The 23,437-nt window shown below is 35.4% G+C and overlaps 1 protein-coding gene across 3 annotated transcripts in view; it reads left to right on the plus strand.

The window, feature by feature from the left end:
- Positions 1-4,927: 4,927 nt before the first annotated feature.
- LOC115229588 (LIM domain-containing protein A) overlaps positions 4,928-23,437 on the plus strand; it is a 61,813-nt gene continuing 43,303 nt past the window's right edge. The window contains exon 1 of one of the 3 annotated variants that reach the window (XM_036499652.1): positions 4,928-5,172. The gene's annotated coding sequence lies outside the window, so the exon portion shown is untranslated. The remainder of the gene's footprint in view (positions 5,173-23,437) is intronic. The other 2 variants (XM_036499648.1, XM_029799920.2) reach the window with 2 other exon arrangements.

Genomic DNA, 23,437 nt, shown 5'->3' on the forward strand with positions numbered 1-23,437 from the left:
GTGTGTGTGGGTGTGTTTCTATCTTCCCTAAACTCTACCGAATTAATCCAACAGCTAAATCTTGATCCTAATAGTATCACACTCCTCCTCATTCTTTCTCTCACTTTCTCTTTTTCTCTACACCTCGTCCTCTCTCAATACTCTACATCTTTACTTTCAACCCATACATCTAAAAATTTTATCTTTTGAACCTAACAATACTATTTATCACCGTAACTTAGAATAACTTAGACAAATGTCTATCAAATGCTATCCAGTCCATCCTTAACTTGTTGCCGCGTAGTTGTCTACTGTTTACACTGCTCCCGTTCCATCATATATTCAGTCATATATTCCTTTGAAGGAATACAAGAGTACACTGAAACAAATAATCAGGTGTCAAAATTGTAATGAAATTTGGTCGAAAGCTGATGAAGGATGAATCATGTCTGCGTCCATTGAGTGCTTGTATTTTGATTATCTTTCTGTATGTTTCTTTGTCGTCCCCCTATGCCACATTATCATTATTATTATTATTATTATTATTAAGATAGTGAGCTGGCAGAATCATTAGCACACCGGGTGAAAAGCTTAGCGGTATTTTGTCTGCCGCTACGTTCTGAGTTCAAATTCCGCCGAAGTTGACTTTGCCGAAATCTACTAGTCCCCTCCCTGCAAAATTTTCAAGGTCTTGTGTCTTGAGTAGAAATAATATGCAGTCTTGGATCAAACGCAGACTGAGAAAGGGCGCTTGGCACCTCGAGTGCCGTCAAGCTCTCTCCGCCCTCCACCAGGTGGGCAATGTGATCGGTAGTGGTTCCACTCTAGCGTTCTATAGCGGATTAGTGGAAGAAAAGTGCGACGACGTTCTCGGGGAAACTCTAGGCGTTGACGATAACGAGCTAAACAGTCTGTTCGGGAGAACTTTCGGGCCGGGGCCAATGGATAATTTCCAAAGGTCCCTCGCTTGGCAGTGCTACCGAGGGGCTGTGCCTGTTTGGAATAAACTCTACCGGCACGGAAGTGCCGTCACCGGGACTGCCCGAGGTGCGCCCAGGACGACGAAACCGTTCTGCACGCACCCGTCCAGTGCTCGAGTATTGCTGAACTATGGTTTATGATGAACAGCTATTGTCGCGAATAGGACGGATCCGGCTATCAGCTGAATCCATAGTGAGGATTGCCCCGCCGACCTCCTTTAACCGGGAGGGCAAGGCAGTTTTCCTTTGCCTAGTGGTTGTAGCGAAAGAGGTGATATGGTGGACCCGTTTGAAAAGGCTAAGGTCAGACACTTTCCTCTTTGGCCAAGGGCTCATCAACTTTTTCAAGTTTCACTTGAAAAGGAAGATGAGAGTAGAGAGGGAAGTGATGTCTGGTAGAAAGTTTATTGAAAGGTGGGTGAATTGTGCAAGAATGGCCAGTATGAACGGACCAATTCTGAGGATACACCTGTGAAAATTAAAAGGAAATATAAAAGGAGAAAGGGGCTCTCTACCCCGCTTTTGACCAGGCTCCCGTGGCTTTTGTGGGTTTTTCCACGAGTAACCTTTTGAAGCGCCTCCCCCTATTGGGAGTTTTAATTGTTACTTACATTTCGTTGTTATCCTGCTTTTGTACACGGACTTTTTCAAATGGACAAAACCCTTTGTAACTTTCGTCCTGTGTTTTGTCCCTTTATGTTTTAATTGATTTTTGTTAGCCCTTGTGGCCAATAAACGAACGAATTATTATTATTATTATTATTGAGTGAGAGAGCAGTTCATGCCATCAAAGTGACACTGGGGTAAAATATACGAAGCCCAATATACCCATCATGACTACTCGTCTGATAAGGGTACACCAGGCACATGCATCACAACCATGTGTGCGCGACATGGTGATCTCATATCAAGATAAACAGCACATGACCTTGCAGGTGGGGCCCAGTTAGAATTTTCTTCAAGTTGAGTAGCCCATCCCGCTCAAAAGGTCCCTGAATAAGGGTTGTTTAAGGATGTTGAACGAAACACCCATGTTTCCAGAGGTGAATTATTCAAACCCCAAAGAATCCCTCTCAACACATGGCTATGATGCTCCCCCACTACTTCTGCTCGTGATCAGAGATGCACATATCGTCAGCCACTAAGGGACATGCTCAACTGGTTAAGGTCAAACAACTGACAAGCAAATCTGTGGTATTGAGCAGAATATTTGCTGTAGCCCATCTTTTATACCAAGACAAAACAATGTACATGATAACACTTCCAATCAGTTAAGATCAGAAGCCATGAGAGCCACTGCCTGGTATTATTATTATTATTATTATTATTATTATTATTATTATTATTATTATTATTATTATTATTATTGCTGTTATTATGAAGGCGGCGAGCTGGCAGAAACGTTAGCACGCCGGGCGAAATGCTTAGCGGTATTTCGTCTGCGTTACGTTGTGAGTTCAAATTCCGCCGAGGTCGATTTTGCCTTTCATCCTTTCGGGGTCGATAAATTAAGTACCAGTTACGAACTGGGGACGATGTAATCGACTTAATACCTATGTCTGTCCTTGTTTGTTCCCTCTGTGTTTAGCCCCTTGTGGGTAATAAAGAAATAGGTATTTCGCTCGTCGCTGCGTTCTGAGTTCATATTCCGCAGAGGTTGACTTTGCCTTTCTTCCTTTCGGGGTCGATATATTAAGTACCAGTTACGCACTGGAGTCGATGTAATTGACTGGTCCCTTCCTCCCCTCCAAATTTCAGGCCTTGTGTCTATAGCAGAAAGGATTATTATCATTATCATTATTATTATTATTATTATATATTGGCGGCGAGCTGGTAGGATCGTTAGCACGCCGAACAAAATGCTTAGCGGCATTTCGTTTGTCTTTACCACCAATTTCGACTTCGCCTTTTACCCTTTCAGAATCGATGAGCACGGTTGCGAAGCGACTTTTTTGACCACTCAATTAGGCCGGCATTCAAACAGACTAATCAGAAAACGATTTCGATTTGCTGTTCGGAGGAATCACAATGCGAAAGACCTGGCTTTGTTGCCTTCTAATACGACCAGATGTTACGACTCGCGTGTCACCAGACAAACACACACATACATGTGTGTGCTCCGGGACACGCACGCACACGCACATACGCGCGCGTATGCATATATTGATTAATCCGAGACTACACCAGAAATTATTCAATATATGTATTGCACTCTGGGATCGAACTTAAAACCCCATGGCTCTTCCGATATTCCCCCCACCCCCACCTTACACCTTGTGTTTATGTATTTCAATGATCCTTCTCCTTCACTCTATTCCAGCTCTCTTTAACCAATTCAACACTACATCTACTTATTCACTTCGAGGTTTGTTCTTTCTTTATGTATTCATAAAGCGAATTTTTTAACCTGGGTCCCTAATAGAAAATCAGCAAGTGGCGGGATAAGACTGCGTTCGGGTCCCGGGGAAAAGGGAAGTTCACTCAAAATTCTAAGAAGCTGCGTTTTTGTGTGCGGGAAGGGGTTATTTTAGGAAGGGGCCTGGTAGATTGTCACGGACCCCCTTAATAATAGCTCTCCGGGTTACCGATCGACGTACCGTCTGCCCCGCCTTGCGCATTAATTATAATATATTACCATGGATAGGACAGTAACGCAGTTAGGATAGGCCGCCGTTCGGAACAGCCCTTGAATCTGTTCAACACCCGGACCCCCAAGCCTATACAGTCTTAAATAGTAGCCCCAAAAGTATTGCCCCATAAAAGCGTTGCTCGAAGCAGACCGTACGACTCGTACCACCACTTCATCCACCCCTAGCTACGCTACAAGGGTAAGGACGGCATTAAATGTATAGAGACTTGGCTGTGAGTTAATGAAGATCTTTTCGTCAAGTATCAAAAGGGATTTGGTCGTTTAGTTCAATACTATTTTACTGGTGTTTATTTTAACAACACAGGAAAAACGAAAAGGAAATTATCCAGCTGAGATCAGATGCTAAAAATGTAGGGAGAACGAGGATTGTGAAATTCGGGTTTACTTCTAAAGCAGTAGAGAAAAAGTATTGTATTTTATTTCTTTTTCTTCTTTTTTTCCACGAGGATCGAAACTGCATCACTTAAACCTGAAGAATGCATTAATCCTGTTCTGGGCTTCTAGCCCATCTGTTTTCGAAATAAATACTCGAATACATCTATTTCAGCACGAACGCCCACTATACCAAGTAAAACTAATAAAGAATTTTGTGGAGAGTTTGTTGATCTAGTTTCGATTTTCAATCGAAGCTATTCACTTAGATCACTAAATCCCTTTTTAAGCATGATCACAGATATATTTTTTCTCCCCTCGAATCGAAAGCTTTGCGTTCTAAGTAATAGATAGTCGTTCTTAATTTTTCATAGATACATTAATACGTAACATTAAAAATAAAAACAGAAAACACAATTTAAAAATTAAAAACAAAATTTTGGCTGCTATTCTTGTCGTAACTGCAGTCGATCCTGACTTAGTGACCCCCATCTCACATAGTTCTTACGATATGTAAACAAAATATTGTATTAGGTTAATATTCCTTCTACTCTCTGTATTTATATGTTTCACTGAACCCGCTCCCTCACTCCGTTTCACTTCTCTCTTTTATCAATCTATATCTTACCCACTTACTCATTTTAGTCGTTCATTCTTTTCTTAATGTATTCATGTAACCTTCCACCAAGGAATCCTACCTTGACCTGTTTTGTAATACCAATTATGGTCCGATCGCATCACTATTTGTAACCAAGTGCATATCACTACGCACTCTCACGTTTTCAATGTTACAACTCACGTGTTCGGGCACGGTTTTATTTTTGTTCATTAAATTTAAAATGTCACTCATTAAAATTCAGTGAAATTAAATCCTACTCACTGTTCATATCACATAACACTCGTTTCAACTAGCTTCGGTGCTTCAGAAGTGTTGCTTTGACGCGATAACCTAGGAACTATTTCTATTACAGCGGAGCTTCATGCCATTGAAGAAAGTGTCTGAAAGTGAAATGTTTGTAAAGAACTTGACGAGTTATGTTCAAGTTACGAGTACTTGCGTACACACACACATGAAACGTTAGAGCTGTCATTTATGTCAGCTAAATATTTTCATACCGTATCGGAAGTGATCACTGCTCAAAAAATAACTTCGGAAAACCAAGCTGGAAGATAAAAGTTATGGGATAAACCGTAAGTTGAGAAATCTCTACATTTCTTACTCTCCCTAACAGAAAATATTTTACTCGGAAATCGATGTTTGTTTACGGATAAATTAACAAACTCATCATCAACTTCATTCTTCTAATCAAATGTAACTTTTTTTTTTTTTTTTTTGAAACTTACTCTAATTAAAATACTACTCTGAAGCTATTTCAACTTGTTAAATGTATATGAAAACAAAATAAAGTACCTTTTGCTAATATATTTAATATTGAATGTTCCTATCAATGAAAAGTGTCTCCTTAACGTTACAGCGTTGCTAATATTATTCATACATAAATATTGTAAATATTTTCTAACAGATCTCTGTATGATATAACATTATTGAGATGTCAGTTCTCGATGAAAATCACTATGAACCGGTTTCGATTCCTATGTGAAAATAATTAAACTTTATAATCAACAGTAGTCATCGATACACTACAATATCGACATTTCGATGATATTGCAGTGTAATGTTGTTACATCACAAAGAAAACAGCTCTTTACTTTAATGTGTTATCTTAATACAAAAACTAAAAGACTGTTTGTTTTTTAATACGTGAAATAGTATCACAAAGGATAAGGGTGCGTAAAGTAGCCCTCTCGCTTCAGCTTGTCAGCTAAAAGGACACGAGACCTCTCAGCAGCAGTGCATTAGCTCCCATTCAAGTAAGCCCTTGAATGTAATCATAACAGTTAGCAAACCCCGTTCTCTTTATCATAGTCTGTCCCATTAACGTTCCTGTCACACACACACACGCATTTTCAGTTCACACAGCACTTTCACTTTCTTTCTATCTATCTATCTGTCTGTCAATCTATTTCGTACTGATATACGTACATCTGTCCCACGAACGTTACATCATATTCGTTTATTTCTCTTGGTGTGCAGACTTCTCATATTCACTCTGAAATACATTGTTATTACACTGACACAATTTTTTTCTCTCCATCATAAAAACGTACAAATACCACTACCTCTCTGTTTTATTCTATATTTTTTATCCCTCTTCTACTGACATATTACTCTCTTATTATTTATTACGACTTCTCGCATGAGTACACACTTTTCGAAGTCTGGCTTTATATCTGTTCTCCCATTAAATCTCATTTAAACTTACTACTTTGAGTTATGATTCCGATGTAAGTAATCTTTCATTATGAGGTCATTCATAAAAGGTTATTGCACTGTAAATAAGAGTAATAGTGCTCGCTTGCATTCCACATGAATGGCTCTCTTTAGATCACTTGTACTATTGTTTAAATTTTCAAAATGGAGTGTCAACATGAAAGAAAATAATAAACAAATACAAGATCTTTTAAGTTTGTTCGTCATATCTTCTAACTGAACACATAAATGATAGAAAGTTAAAAAAATTAAGTAAACAAAAGCCTGGGACAACGAAATGTCTACGAGGATGTTGACAGACAATAACAAATGCCCTACATAGACAAGATCTATGACATATTGGGTAGAAGAGACAAAGGCACAAAACTGTTAGAGCCTGGGGACAAAATAGTTTGAGGTATTTATTCCGGTTCTCTGCACTTACGAATTCAAACCCTACCGAGGTCAACTTTATCTTTTCGGGTACCAATTAAGAGTGCTGGATTAGTAGAATTGTAAGAGCATCAAACGAGATGCCTTGCGAGGTTTATCCGGCTCTCTGCGCTCTGAGTTCAAATCCCGTGGAGGTCAATTTTATTTGGAGGTGGGGTGGGGCGATAAAATAAAATTCCGGATCAAGGTGATGGATCAGCAGAATTGTGAGAACATAGGACAAGGTACCTCGTGATATTTGTTCCGGTTGCTTATGCTATGGGTTCTTGAGTCGTAAATTTTAATCTCTCACCCGGTTTAACATCACCACCACCAGCTGATCCTCGGCTTGCTGCCTTTGCCAGTGTTCATTCATTTTGTTGAAAGTATTCGGTTTGAGGAAAACTTCCTCAACTTCCTCCCTTCTTCCCACCAGCCTCGGAGACCCTGAAAAACAAAATGGCCATGGTCGCTACCCTTCCTTCCACGACTAAATCGAAAGAAATGTAATAAATAAATAGTGACATTAAAGAAATAGTTTCTAATTTTAATATCGAAACTGGTTGTGAACTCAATTCGTGGAGAATATATTTCGTTGCCCCACTGCAAACTATAAATATGACAAGAAAAGATATTTTCTTGCTTCACCGCCGGGCTATTTATTCTAAGGTACGAAAGCTAACCAACGCGGTAAGGGTGAGGATATTTTGAATAAAGTACTGTCGCACATATACAGGGCATTGCTCTCATCGTATCTGTTTGTCTTTTTCATTGTAATTCTTATACTGACTGTTATGACTCCTTTATCTTAGGATATCTCTCTGTGTGTGAGAAAGAGAGTAATTGGACTAATGGAGCTGTAGGAAACTCCCAACACAATATTTACGAATGACACTTGACACTTCAGAGATAAAAAAATTTCTAGGTTAATTTGTCACTATGAAGTTAAAAATTTTAACGTTTTAATATCACAATCACAAAATTACGACCGCCGTATTAAAACTTCTGTATATTCTCTGAAGGGACACGAGTGTCCGAAATGCTGAATTTTCCACTCATAATAAATCAACTTACTGTTGGTTTTGGTTTTATCTAAGAACTTTTATGGGTTAACATTAACTGACACTGTCCACCTCCAGTTCTCTCGGATTTTATATCCTATAACTGTGTCGAGTATAAATATAAGTTGCTCATGTATAATTTATAATTGCATGAAACCACGATTGTTCTACTTATATCTTTATGGATGTAGACAAGTAGTGTTATTTTAGATTGGTACAATATAAGGGTGGATCTAATTGACTGACCCGATATTAGTAGATGTTCTGCATATTACAGTTCTATATTTAAGAAATGATGAATTACGCACATTATTTACATTTAACGGATATTTGTCCTCATCTTGTTTGTTGTTAACACAACGTTTCGGCTGAATATACCCTCCAGTTTTCATCAGGTGTCTTGGGGAAATTTCGAACCTGGGTTCTCACTCCTAAGGTATTTTTCGATGCTGTTGTTATTATTATTATTATTATTATTCCTGGAATCGATCTCGGAATCTGGGGGTTAAGAGCGCGGGCTGCTAACCCCAAGATTCAGAGTTCGATTCCAGGCAGCGACCTGAATAATAATAATAATAATAATAATAATAATAATAATAATAATAATAATAATAATAATAATAACAGCGTCGAAAACTACCATAGGAGTGAGAACCCAGGTTCGAAATTTCCCCAAGACACCTGATGAAAACTGGAGGGTATATCAGCCGAAACGTTGTGTTAACAACAAACAAGATGAGGACAAATATCCGCCAAATGTAAATAATGTAGATGTTCTGCATATATTTTATTGATCTCGAGGAGACGGATGAAAGTTAAAAGTCGAATTTATCGGAATTCAAACTGAAATTGTTTACCGTCTAACCTAACACTCATTTCAATCTTTCTACTACCCAACTACATTAAATGATGTAGTATAATTATTGAAAATTGTTCAACATTCGGTGTGTGTTATTGATTTACTTAAGCATTCATTATATTATATCAGTGTACATTTGTGATATGTGTGTATACTTATCTAATCGTAGTATTGATATTTTGATTGTCTTTATATTTTGTATGTTTTTGTATCACTGTTGATATGTTTGTCTAATGTAATCGGGTTACAAGAAATATTTTTGTTCGTAGTTTCTCTGATCGTCTATGCCTGTTGATTCATGATTGTGAAAGGTAATGTTATGTTCATCCTATATGCCAGCAACGCCTCTACATCTATCCATCAATACAGTCCTACCAATGCTCATAATACTTTAACACGTAAATGCATATTTTTAATGTTATTGTTATTGTTTCCGTGTAAGTTATTCTACTGATGCGAATCGACCTATCGGTTGACTTTAAAGCGTTTCTATTTCCTCCATTCGATCGATTTGCCAACCACCTGCTGATGGAAATTACAGTTATATATAAAATGTTCAGTGTCCGGAAATCGACTCTTGGATAATCGATCTATTAAAAGTAGACTCAACCTAAATTGTTCGATGTTATTGCCACACTAACCAAAGCAAAGCAACCTTCCTGATTAACACGAACCTCATTACGTTCTTATACGTTATCTAACAAGGCGACTTACATAACCACAAGTGTTTATTAAACAATACAATTTAGCTCTAGTTAAACAGATCTATAGAATGGTGTTGGCTTATCAAAATATTCAGTCGGTGTATATAGCCGTGATTATACCATATATGGAAAGATTTGAAGATGGAATGGTGCTTATTAAAGTAAATTTAACTTGTAAGTTACTATGTCAGTGTTGTTTGTTCGGCAGATTTTGTTTTTTCTTTTAGTGCCGTCTATGTCAAGATTGTTAGATTTGAGGCACTAAGAAGTTGTAAGGCTTTGGACATTGATAAAATAAACTTTTGAAACTAATGAAAAATTTAATCAGAGACGACAGTTAGACGATAGCTGGTGTTTTCATTTTAAAATATTTGAAAAATCGATTCCTATTTCAAAACCAAAAACAAATAGATAACCCATTCGAAAAACTTGCTCCAAGAAACTTGCTTTCTTATGGCTATGATCTATTGTGTCATCGCTAAAACTTCTTGTAAGACTGGTTTTCGACTGTTAATGAAAAAAGAAATGAAGAATCGAGCATACACATACATTTATATATATATATATATATATATATATATATATATATATATATATATATATATAATCATGTAGCATCCATTATCCATGCTAGCCGAAAAGTGGGGTTTGTGTCGAAAGAAAAAAAAAATTTTTAAGGGTGGTTTGGGTGGGGGCGGAAGTCTTGCCGAGTTGGTCAGCTGTCTGGGTTCCATTTATCTGTTTTGACATAGTTTCTACGGCTAGATGCCCTTCCTAATTCTGACCACTTTACAGAGTATCCTGGATGCTTTTTAACGTGGCACCGGCACGAACGCTTTTACGTGGCAACGACATGGGTGTTTTACGTAACACCTGCACCCATATGCCCGCGAGACTAGGTTCTCTCAACTGAGAGATGGACACGGAAGACATGCCTGTATGTCTGGATGACCCCAATTGTACTTAGCTTGACGTATCTTCTCAAGCACTACAAACTGTCAGAAGTCTTGATCCCTTGTTATCTTCTATGTGAGGCCCAACATCAGAAGAGTCTTTTTCACCACTTCGTCCCATGTCTTCCTGAATCTACCCCTTCCACACGTTCCCTCCACAATTAGAAATCGGAACTTCTTGGTGCAGCTGCTCTCATCCATACACATCGCATGTCCATACCAGCACAGTCTTCTCTTTTGCACACATATATCTGATACTTTGTATACCCAATTTTTCTTTCAAATCATATTCTGCCGTACATGCACACTGACATTACCCATCCAGCGGAACATACTAGATTCATTTGTTTCAAGCCTTTGCATATCCTCAGTAGTAACAATCCATGTATCACTGCCGTGGAGTATAGCTGATACACACGCTCACACACACACAGAACAAATGTAACAAAATGCATTTGATCTGAGTAAGCAATGCTATAAAGTGTTACGCTGATGAACTGTTGTGGTTTAGCATTCAATTGCACTTTGAACACCCACTGCAAAGGATGCAAGTAACCACAATGGTGAAACGTATGTTGGGAACAATTGATATAAAATACATCTTGCTTATCATACATACATAATGGTTAGTCGCTTGCTGGATCAGTTAGAAAATCTTTGAGTCTACTACGTTCTCGTACTTCAGTGATGCTTTAGAATAAATTTCTTCAACCCTTTGTGTTATTTCAACCTATGTTTATTGATCGACTGCACCTAATACAGAAGGAATGTTCAGTGAGTTATGGGCTGTGAAAGTATCCTTTTATTTTGGTGGAGACACCCTGCAGCTCTAACAATCAAAACTGAGTCGTAGACTCGGCCCACCTACATATCTACATCACAGTTTACCGTAATTCTGCCTTTGTTACTTAGACACTTTCCAAATATGACTAGCGGTTTTTATCTAGATGAAAGAAAAACGTTTTATGGAACTGAAATGGATGTTTTAACATATATGTATTCTCCAAAGATATTAGTGAATCGAGATAGTTTCAATCAAGCCACGATGGCACTCTCAGTTTTGGAACTGCTTTCTAAAAATACTAAATAAATAAATACATTAATCATTTAGTTGGCATGTGAACATTTTCTAACTCTACTCTATAACACTTACTCGCACTTCTCCCCTAATATTATCATACTCCACTCTGTATTTCTACTCACACTTCTCCTCTTAATATCATTATACACAACCACTACCACCACAGTTTTTCTTGTTTATAGGTTTCACATAGTTTGATATTGTTTGGGTGCAGCAACAGTGGTTTAAATTTGCACTTCTTGGAATGTATGTGTGTATGTGTAATTGTCATTTTGCAGATCGTTCTTGTTGTTGTTGTTGTTGTTACTACTACCAGTACTACTACTACTACTACTACTACTTTAGTTGCTTTGGAATTGTAGTTGTGATTATTATGCTGGATTATCGCCAAAAACTGGCCATAGTATTTTTAACACTCCTTAATTGGGGTCCAGAATAACTAGGTGAGATGTGTGTGGGCGCACGTCTCTGCTACAATGTAATTAAAATAAGTATCAGCACATTTTCATGTTAGTGATAATGATATTTGTTAAAATGTTAGAAAGATCAACATAGCTCTCTTTTCGTATCAGAACGTTACTAAGATAGAAAAGAAATGTTAGTGATATACTGGCTTAATTCGTTCAATTTAATCTCTCTCCTAGAGAACTGACTATTTCTCTCCAAAAGATATAAATATGTAATATCTACAGTTTTATTGTAATAATTCAGAATTTTCGAAGTCCCTACGTTATAGGGGGGAAATAATTAAAAGGTGGCTCATTGATCTATATCCTAATTAAGCAGAAATACTTTTAGGTATTCGGGAAATAGTCGACTAATGAACTCAGTATACCGTAGTACTCTTATTACTATTAATTCTGATCCTATTTGAACTTTGAATAATGAGCCACTGCGTATAATCTAAACTACGAATGACATTTTAAAGCTTGTATTATTATTTTTTAAAGTAAAAGTAAAATAATAAAACATGCAGGAGCAATTGTGTGGTAAGTAGCTTGCTTCCCAACCACATGGTTCCGAGTTCAGTTCCACTGTGTGGCACCTTGGACAAGTGTCTCCTATAGCCTCGGTTTGACCAAAGCCTTATGAGTGGATTTGGTAAGAAGGGAAATTGAAAGAAGCCCGTCGTATATATATATATATATATATATATATATGGATGGATGGATGGATTTGTGTGTGCTTGTCCTCCCACCATCGCTTGACAACCGATGTTGTGTTTACGTCCCCGTAACTTAGCGGTGCGGCAAAGGACACCGTTAGAATAAGTACTAGGCTTACAAAGAATAAGTCTCAGCTACAAAGAATAAGTCCTAGAGTCGATTTGTTCGACAAAAGGCGGTGCTCCAGTATGGCCGCAGTCAAATGACTGAAACAAATAAAAGAATTAGGAAGTATCTCAAATTTCTATTTCTTTATTTTAACAATCGTTATATACATATATTAACGCTTGACAATTTTTTTTCAACGCAACAGCACGTTGTTATATAATAATGTATTGCGTTGGCGGACGTTTTCACCAACCACTTATCAAGGGAGGTAACTTACATTATTCGAATCCGGAGCTGTTGAGAGTGATATTTTTCCTTCTTTGGGATTGCCACATACACATGCACATTTTTATTTTTAATTAGCAGAAAGTTACGAAAGTGACTCAGAGGGCGAGCGTTTTTTATACGAAACTTATAATGTACGAAGCTTTCGGCCCTTGGGTTACTTTTATAACTTTCCTCTATTTGATCAACTAAACTCTTCAAGGTAGTGCCCTAGTATAGCTACAGTCCAATGACTGAAAAAAAGAGTAAAAGAGTTTATTTAATAAATCTCTACTTATGTATCAATAATTTAATTTATAAATTCCTAATAGCTAAATCAATGTTCATCAAGTTAGGTGATGGTGTGTATGCGATGACATTTGTGAAAGATTCTTAGTAAATTCATATTTACCTTTTAGTTAGAGAAAGCAAACACAAACCTAACAAACTAATTGCTAGTAACTCTCAAAGAATAGGGAATAAAAATTCAAGAAATTAAGAATGTCATAGAAAATAGAATTCTCATGCTGGTTGGGGACAGTAGGGAAATTTCATTTTTGCTAGCAGATTAACAAAACTGTTCACACATGCATGTGTATATATATATATATATATATATATATATATATATATATATATACATACATACACAAACACACACACAAACCGGCTTCAATACTGTTTCTATCTACCAAATTCACTCACAAGACATTGCCTAGCCCAGGATCATAATTAATACCACTTGCCCATGGTGCTGCCCTGTGGGACGGAACCCAAAACCATCTGATTGTGTAGCAATATTGAAATGACATCTCATTACAGCTATGATGTATCTTGGTACTATTGGATCTCTTTAATAAAACATAGTATTCTCAGGCCTGTTTTGCTCGGTTAACATTGATTTACATGAATTCTTAAAGGGTTACCACTAATTTTAGCCAGTATAATTTGCATAATTACAAAAGAGTGAAGTGAGATAAAGGAGTGAACTTAAAGTGAACTCAAGTAGATTAGAAGCAAGAACTTAGACAATTTTAGATGGATGGTGATGTACAGAATGATATCATCATCATCATTTAATACTTGTTTTCCATGCTAGCATGGATTGGACAGTTTGACAGGATCCAGCAGGGTTGTGTTCAACTCCAATGCCAGTTTTGGCACGGTTTCTAAAGCTGGTTTTTCTTCCTAATGCAAAATATTTTCAAGGCACTGAAAATTTCCCTTTAGTTGATGAAAGCCAAAAACCTAGCAGCAATTGTTAGAGACTCAAAGAAATGGGAAGATAGTTTCAATAAATTAAGAATCTTAACTAGAAATGTAAATTTAAATTCATAGTCATCTATATGAATGTGTATATATATATATATATATATATATATATATATATATATATAAAACCATGTATATAGATTTTTTGCTTCCTGATCATCTTTGGACAGGAATATGGTTAAGGAAACCAAAGTGTAATACACCCATTTGCCAGTGGAATACAAGTTTTCATTCATCATTGTAGTGATTGTTGTATATAGTTGTAAGATCCTAACAGTAAATATATTTCACATTAGTAATTTGTATAAAGAACAGACAAATAAATACACATAATGCTGACTTTAAGTATCACAGAAAGGTACAAAAGTGACTCAAATGCCAAGAGTTTTGTGCTAGGGTCTTATCATACCCTGCATGAAACTCTTGGCCCTAGAATGACTTATGTAACTTTCTGCCAATTAGAAATAATAAAAACCATTTATACTCATGTATTGAATTCTATTTCTTTCTTTGTTCTACCTAACCTCTTTCTATATATATATTCATAAAGTGAATATTTACATTAAATACTTTTGATAAATTTGACTTTTCTTATTGTGAAAAGCCAACATGAGACAACCTCTTTCTTGTCACTTGGTGAAAAGCCAACAGGAGATAACCTCTTTCTTATCACTTGGTGACAATAACATGTAAAGCCAAATGCTTTCATTTATTTTCAATGACAAACACATATCTTATGTACCTATGTCTAGATGAAGAAATTGTAGTGATTATAAAGAACATAAATTAAACAAGGCCAGCTAATTTTGACTTCACTAATTCAATCATAGCTTTATATTTGTACATAGCAAATTTATGACATTCTATTCTTGTCATGATATTTATATATTTCCACTGATAATCTTGATTTCTCAAGATTTTCTTTCCATACATTTTTAGAAGTTCTTAAAGTGTTTCAGATAGCTGATTGTGAAAGTTGAAATGTTAAATATCTTCCATATTAGTTTCAGGTGAAAAAAATAGCTAAAACTTAAAATTGATTGCGTAGTAGTGTATGTGTTAAAAAAATGGCTTTTCTAGCCTCAAATGCATTTTAAATTGTTACATCCTTCCATGCTTGTATTTCTTTACAACTTCTAGAAATATTGGATCCCTATTTCACTTCTTCAGACTAATCAAAAAACAGGATTTCTGTTTTTGTCTAACCAGAAAATCTTGCTCAACTTTATATTGTAAGACACTACTGGAATATTAAAGGCAAATTTGAGATTGAAATTTCATGGATATGAAAACACTGCTTTCAACAACTACTACTAAGTGGTTCCCTGGAATAAGTTTAGATAGAAAAACTAAAAAAAAAACATCCAAAGCAAAATATACCAAGAGAAGAAATAGATAATATTATCAGACCCTGGTTTATCTAATAAATGTAAAATATAAAACTAATAATTAGGACTAAAAATGGTGATCTGTGCAAATAAACAAACTTTCTTAAGGCTGATGAAAAAAATAACAACAATAGTAATTATTTATTTATGCACCCTTTTCAAGCCTAGCCAGGCTCATGGGCCTGGTTTCCCGGTTTCTGTGGCGTATGTGTTCCCCCCAGCTAGATGGGACGCCAGTCCATCGCAGTGTTACTCAAGAAACAGGAAGAGAGAGTGAGAGAAAGTTGGGGTGAAAGAGTACAACAGGGGTCGCCCACCCCCTGCTGGAGCCTCATGGAGCTTTAGGTGTTTTCGCTCAATAAACACACACAACGCCCAGTCTGGGAATCGAAACCACAATCCTCTAACTGTGAGTCCGCTGCCCTAACCACTGGTCCATTGCGCCTCTACAACAATAGTAATGATTCATTCTAATTTTAGTACAAGGCTTAGCAGTTTTGAGAGGGGGCAAATTGATTATATCAACCTCTGGTACATTATTTTATCAACCCTGAAAGGATGAAAGGCAAAGTTCACTGTAGTTATACTTGAACCAGAAAGTAAAGACGTGGAAGAAATAATGCAAGGTATTTTATCTAATATGCTAACAATTCTGTAATCCACTACCAACAATTTTAAAATCAGAGAGAGCTCCTCATGACAAAGTTTTTAGGCACAAAAAAAAAGAAGAAGAAAAACAAGAAAAAAAGAAAGAATGAAGCAAACTGCCAAATACCTTACAGAAATTAGAATAGAGCTCAAAAAGCACCTTAGAGATTTACAAAATCATGAATTCAGTTTTTATTTATTTCAATTAACCTTGATGTAAAAACCATGCTACATAACTTACACAGTTATCCCTTTTTCCTGATAGATAACTAATTTATATCATTTATCTAAAATTTGTTTGTCATCTATTTACCAATCCGAAGAAATGCAGAAACTATGATTAAGGAGAATTATTTAGATGAAATTAACTAACATTTAACCAAAAGCCACAAACTGTTAGTTTATAATGGAAAAAAGCCAAAAATCAAGTATAGACATCCAGATTTGAATATTTGAGCAGGTTCTAGGACAAAATAAATATTATGCAATTCACACATCTAAAGATTAGAATTAAAAGCCCACTATTAAGAACCATATACCATAAGTTGCTTTAAGTAGAAAACTCTTCTTGTTTTTATAAAGAATTTGTACAACTAAAATTTTCCACTTTACTGATGTCCTTCACACAAAATTCTTTACATAATAATATTGAGAATACTGTGGAAATTCTGAAAGAAAGATGCTGTTTTGATGTTCCTCAACTGATGTTTCTAAAATAACAGCAGCAACATACAGAACTTATTTATATTAGTGAGCTACAGCACAGTATCATTATCAAGTTTATGTGATATTTTTAGAACTCACAGTCAACAATCTACAATCTGTTCTGCTCTAATAGCTCCAGGAATTGCAAGGAATAATTATAGTGATTTGTATCCTTAACTTGGCATCAGATGTATTGAAAGCTGAGAAGTCTTACCTGTTGAGTAGGCTAACCAAATTTCTACTCATCACACCACAAATAAACATTGCTATTTATTTTTTATGTGACTGGCACAAGAATTTCAACTGAAAATAATACTGTTTACAATTAGACACCTTACGCAATGAACCTTCTTACTGTACAGTTAGTTGAAACTAGAACTGCTGGAAATTATTCAGAAAACTTTCATTCATAGTAACATTATAAATAACAACTATAGATATTTAGCAGTATTTTTAACAGTTACCAGCAAAAGTATAAAGCTGAAGGAAAGAACTATTAGTTCTTTTATTTCATTTATTTCTACTTATCTGTTTCAATATGGAAAAGTTTTGAAGGGCTTGAATTCCAAAGTCCATATTCCAAATCTGTAACACCTAACAATATGTATCACTGGAAATAAAAGTATCCTTAAATACCAGTCCCATCAAATATTTTCCTGCTTGCTTGGCAAACATATAGTTTTGGGTTTAGTGCCATTACGTTCCACCTTCAGCAAACACCTTCTACCATAGCCTGGGGCCTTGTAAGTAAATTTGGTTGACAAACACTGTGGAAACTGGTCATTTGTGTGCGGTGTGTGTGCATGTGCCTTCATATTTGTCCCCAACCACTGCTTGACAACCAGTATTGGCTTCTTTATGTTAAATAACTTAGCAGTTTGACAACCAATAAAATAAGTGCCGTGTTAAAAAAAAAATAAATGCTGGGGTCAAGTATTCAGCTAAACCCTTCAGACAGTGCCTTAGCATGGCCACAGTTGAATGACTAGAACAAGAAAAGATTAAAGAATAGTCTTTCTCAGAAATACTTCATTTGCAAAATTCAATTGCAAATTATTAAAAAGGAATTTTTGTTTTAGAACAAGCAGTGTAGAAAGATAAGCACAGAGTAAACATTCTTTAGCATTATAAAAAAAGCTTAAACCTAGTTAAGTGCAAGTCTTGCAGATTTTTCCCCCCATTTCTAAATTGTTTGCTTGGTCAAAATACTTGTAACAACTTGTAAGTGTTAACTTTAAATTAAAATCTTAAAATGATCTGAAATATTAATACAGAACATTGAAGCTGATGTGATGAAAATGAACAATGAACATACATGTTAGCTTTGAAGCTCACATGTACAAAAATAAAACAAAAGTATTGAGGCCAAGGAAAACCAATTATTATTTCAAGTGTATATTCACCTTGATCATCTCCAAACTAATAGAAATAATAATTTCTACATTAGCAACATTGATTTTTCTCTTTCACATTCTCTTCTTCAATGACTATCAATATAGCTTTTGTAAAGTATAATCAAGACCTGTCCTTTCTTCCCTTGTCATTGCCAGATGGTTTCTTAGAAAACTTAGTGCCTCATGTACCAATATTAATGCATCATTCTAAAGACACCATACCAGCCCACATACTCCATCCTATTACAATTCAGCTTCCAAATTTATATATATATATATATATATATATATATATATTTATATATATATCCTTTTAATCATTCCTATTTACACTGTAACTAGAAAATATCAGATAAAACTACTTAATCTAAAATGTAATGCCTGACTTTCTGAACCGCTTTTTTTTTTTTTAATATAACAGAAGTTTACTGGTAAATCAATATCAATTGACCTAAATTCAGATATTTGATGTAGAATGAAAAATTTATATTTAGAATACAACAGCTAATTTGTGTTGTGAAACAATTTGTTGTCATTAGTATCATTTTATTACATAATGTCTTTTCCATTTTCATTCATCAATCACCATTTGCTACTGATATCATGGTGTGATGTACATGTTCTCACCCAGTTTTGAAGTTACAAAGTGGCAGACAGCCATCTTTCCCACTGGAAAGTATGCTATGTTATTTTCAGAGGATTTGCATTTCACAAAACACACATTAATCATACTGTTTCCACTGATTACAGCAATAAACTAATTCCCAAATGCATCTCGTTATAATTGAGATTTATGTCTTTCTGCCAGGACATAGTACTATATATTCTGATCATTGATTCATACAGATAGAGATTCCATGTCAAAGCCCATCAATACTGAATTTAGCTTTTGAGACATTCTTTATTGACTGTAAAGAGATGGCTAATTGCATTGCAGACTAGCTATGTCAATTCCAAGTTTAAATCTACTTATAATTAACTTTGGGTTTCATACCTCTAGAGGAGGAGAGGTCAGTGATAAAAGTAGTAATATAGAGGATTAAATTCACTGACTATATTCCTGCTACAAAATTATGCATAGTTAGCTGAATAAAACTTAATCTTTTCAATTACTATAGCCTTTTATCCTACAGTTTAAAAAAACAAAATTTCTCACGCAAGTGCAAGGTCACAAATTTGTAAAGGGAGAGGAGTTGCAGTTGTTTGAATTCCCTCCATTACATGACTAGCATTTACTGTATCAACCTCAGGAAACAAAATGCAAAAGCTGATTCGGATGGAATTTTAATTCAGAGCATAGGACTAGACTAAATACTGAAAATATTTAATCTAATACACCACCATTTATGCCAGTCTACTCTCCTCATCCTATATAAGAATTTGTTTTAAATTCCACCAGAAAAACTGTAGGAATAGCTATTCATACAGATGTGGGAAAGATTTTGATTGTTTCGGTCATTGTTCCATGGCCATGCTGGGGCACTGCCTTAAAGGATTTAGTCAAATCAATCATAGTACTTATTTTTAAGATTGGTACTTATTCTTCAGTCTTGTTTACTGAACCACTAGAATACAGGGATGTAAACAAACCAATACCGGTTGCCATGCAGTGATGAGACAAACACAACATACATACAGACAAATAGAAAGATGTACAACAAGCTATTTTCAGATTTAACATCATCATTTAATGTTCATTTTCCATGCTGGCATGGATTATTCCCTATCTACCAAATCCACTCACAAAGTTTTGGTCAGCCCAGAGCTACAATAGTATACACCTGCCCATGGTGCCTCACAGTGGGACTGAACTCAAGACCACATGTTTGGGAAGGAAGCTTAACCACACAACCGATTTTTTTTTTCTTTTTATTTAAGTATCAAGCTCATTTTAATAGAGAATCAATATAGTTCACTGAATCAGGAGACAGAAAGATGAAGTCAGAGCTAGCAGGATTTGAACTCACAACAACAAGGCATTGAATCAGCTGCAGTATAACTGACAATCCTTTGATATCCAGTTTCTTAAAACTGGTGTTGCTGACAAATTATATATTTACTGCCTACATATCTTTTCTGCATGATACAGCCACCATAATTAGTTGCTTTTTAAACAAACAATAATCATGTCAATTTAGAGCTTAGTTATCTGTGTTTGGCATTCTTCAGCTAATGGAATATTTTAAACCTTAAATTTACATCCTAATCTTTTATTCATTGAGCCAAAGAAAGATTCTCAATGACATGAAGCTCATTTAAGCCCAAGGATTGCCAAAACATTGACAAATTAACAGCTATTAAATGTTACAAGGGTTAAATGTGAAAAAAATTTAGATGTTTATCAGTAATGTTTTCCAACAAATTTTTTAAGCTTATCAGTCAATTTAAATGTAACAGTTTACAATATCAGCTACTTCCCGACCTCTACATTTTATCAGCCATGAATATTGTAATGAAATAAAATCAATGTCTAATGACATAATTATTTATAATTTAAAAGTGATAGCAAATCACATGCATGTGTGTCTAAAAAAGTGCAATTCTTATCAGAGAATACTACATTTGACTGAGAACTATTTAAAAATATATATCAATTTTCACAAATAGTACAGTTATATAATAGTTATATAAACACACTTATAACATAACATTATATACATATACTAGCACTATGACCCGGCAATGCCGGGTCATAGTGCTAGTGCATGCATATACAGCTATGTGCGTGCACACAAACATGCGAGTACTGTGTAAATCTCCAACCAATCACATACAGCTAGCTGGCATTCAATTGGCGTATCAAGTTTCGGGCATTTTGATTGGATTTTGGATAAAAAATTCACAAAAGAGTCACTTCTATTGATTTTTTAATGGCTTTGCGGGGTGACTGGGGAAATGTAAAGATGTGCATGACCACCCTTGGATGGTTTTGAATGACCATAAAAAGTGCGAGCCCTCTAACTGAAAAATTGTGGATTTGTATAAAGGATACACACACACACACCCAGACATTTTGCTGTTTATATATAGAGAGATATACATAATCATCATTTAACATCCACTTTTCATGCTCACATGGGTTCAATGGAGATATATATATATATATAATCTCACATATACATGATATATATTTATTTTATCAGCTGAGATAAGAGAAATTATTCAAGGGCCTGGTATTTTATGCTAAAGAACTTGTCAAGCTTAAAAATTATAAAGAAAGAGCTAAGAATTTCTATATAGTATGCAGAATTTTCTAGAAATTGTTCAATCATGCTAAATTACTTGCATATAGCATTTTACATACATTCTCAAAATTTACTCAGTTTCATTGTCACCAACAGTTTTTCTGTATTCATTTTCATCTCATTGTTACTATGGTTGCACGTTTGTACTCTTTACAAACAAACCTCACTTGGATTGTGGAATCTCACTTCATACACTGAGCACTTCAGCATGCAGCTCTCTCACTTAGCTACCACTCACCTTTATTCACATTTGCATCTTCACTAAATTCAGTTAAGTACATAACTGCATTTAGTACAAGTGTACTGGGCTACAAAATCTACATGAACATACACACACTACCGCCTACATCTACTTCATTAATCTGAAATATATACTGAAGATTAATATCAAGTAAAACATATATGTGCCTCTGCACCATACTAAACGGTAAAATCAGAATATGTATCCATATGCACATGTGTACCAACATAACTTCTATCTAATATGCTGGGACGTGTATGCAGTTGCAGAATGTGTGTACGTGTGAGGCTGGGTGGTTAAGAAATCTGTTTTCCAATTATCAGTCTGATATGGGTTTGATCTACTGCATGGCATCTTAGGTAGTTGCTTTTACTATAGCTTTGGTTAACCCATCTCTTCTGAGTGAAATTGAAAAGAATGTACAGATATCCATCAGATGGATTGTACTTATGAATTCAAAGATCCAGTTTCATCACACACTGCCCTACTGCCTCTGCTTGAGGATTATATTAAGATACATGTATCTGTGGAATATTCAACCACTTAGATACCAATTCAATGAGTAGGTAGTTCAGTTGATTGACACCCAGCATCAAAATAGATGGAGATCTGTTTATTTTGTTTACCTATATGTATATATGAATGTATGTGTGCGTATGCATGCATACATTTTTATACCATTAATCACTAGATTGTACTATTAGAAATGAATGGACTTTAGACTCCCCTACCCACCTCTAGAACCTAAATGATAACATGGAAAAATAGAACATGCACTCATAATATGACACATGGAAGAATGTTATCTAGATATATATATAAATAGGCCTATGTATATAACATATTACTAAAATTGTGTATATAGATATGGAGATATGCTTGTGCTTGTAGGTTATATGCATGTATATATGTTTAACAATTTGCATATAAATCTGGAAGTATGTGCTCTGTATATGCATGTGTTGTTACTGAGCAGCTACATGTGTGCTTTATACATACATTTCTATTATTAAGCAGTCGTTTGTATAAAGTTAACCCCACCCCACCCCCACATACTTGTGTACTTTACATGTTTTGTTGTCTTGTAGTTCTCCATCTTTTCTTCTCTGACCCACCCCAGCATCTGCTAACAAGTCTCCTCACTGCCTTAGCACCACTTTCACAATCTTGTTACTCCCCCCCACTGCAATGCTTCTATAGGCACATTTTATGTGTATTTTATATTGTTTATCATGTATATTCTTTTACTTGTTTCAGTCATTAGACTGCAGCCATCTTGAATAGATAAGATTTTTATGCATTTTTTTAATGTGTTCTTCTACATGCTTCTTTATGGACACATATCTGTGTACAGTTTGACATAACATCTATGCTTTTATACACACTAACATATTTGCATATATATATATATGCGTGTCTGTGTATGTTTGCATGTAAATGTCTACACCTGTACAATCATACAAAATGAATATGTAAGTTTTTATATATACATGTACATGATATGTGCTTGTATGTAAAGATATATATATACATGTGTGTGTCTGTGTGTGTGTGCATGCTCTATATATCTTTAGGCAGATACATGCTAGTATACATGTCTTTGCACACAGGCAAACGTCAGGTT

The sequence above is a fragment of the Octopus sinensis genome, linkage group LG2 (genome assembly GCF_006345805.1).
Source record: "Octopus sinensis linkage group LG2, ASM634580v1, whole genome shotgun sequence".
Classification (NCBI taxonomy): domain Eukaryota; kingdom Metazoa; phylum Mollusca; class Cephalopoda; order Octopoda; family Octopodidae; genus Octopus; species Octopus sinensis.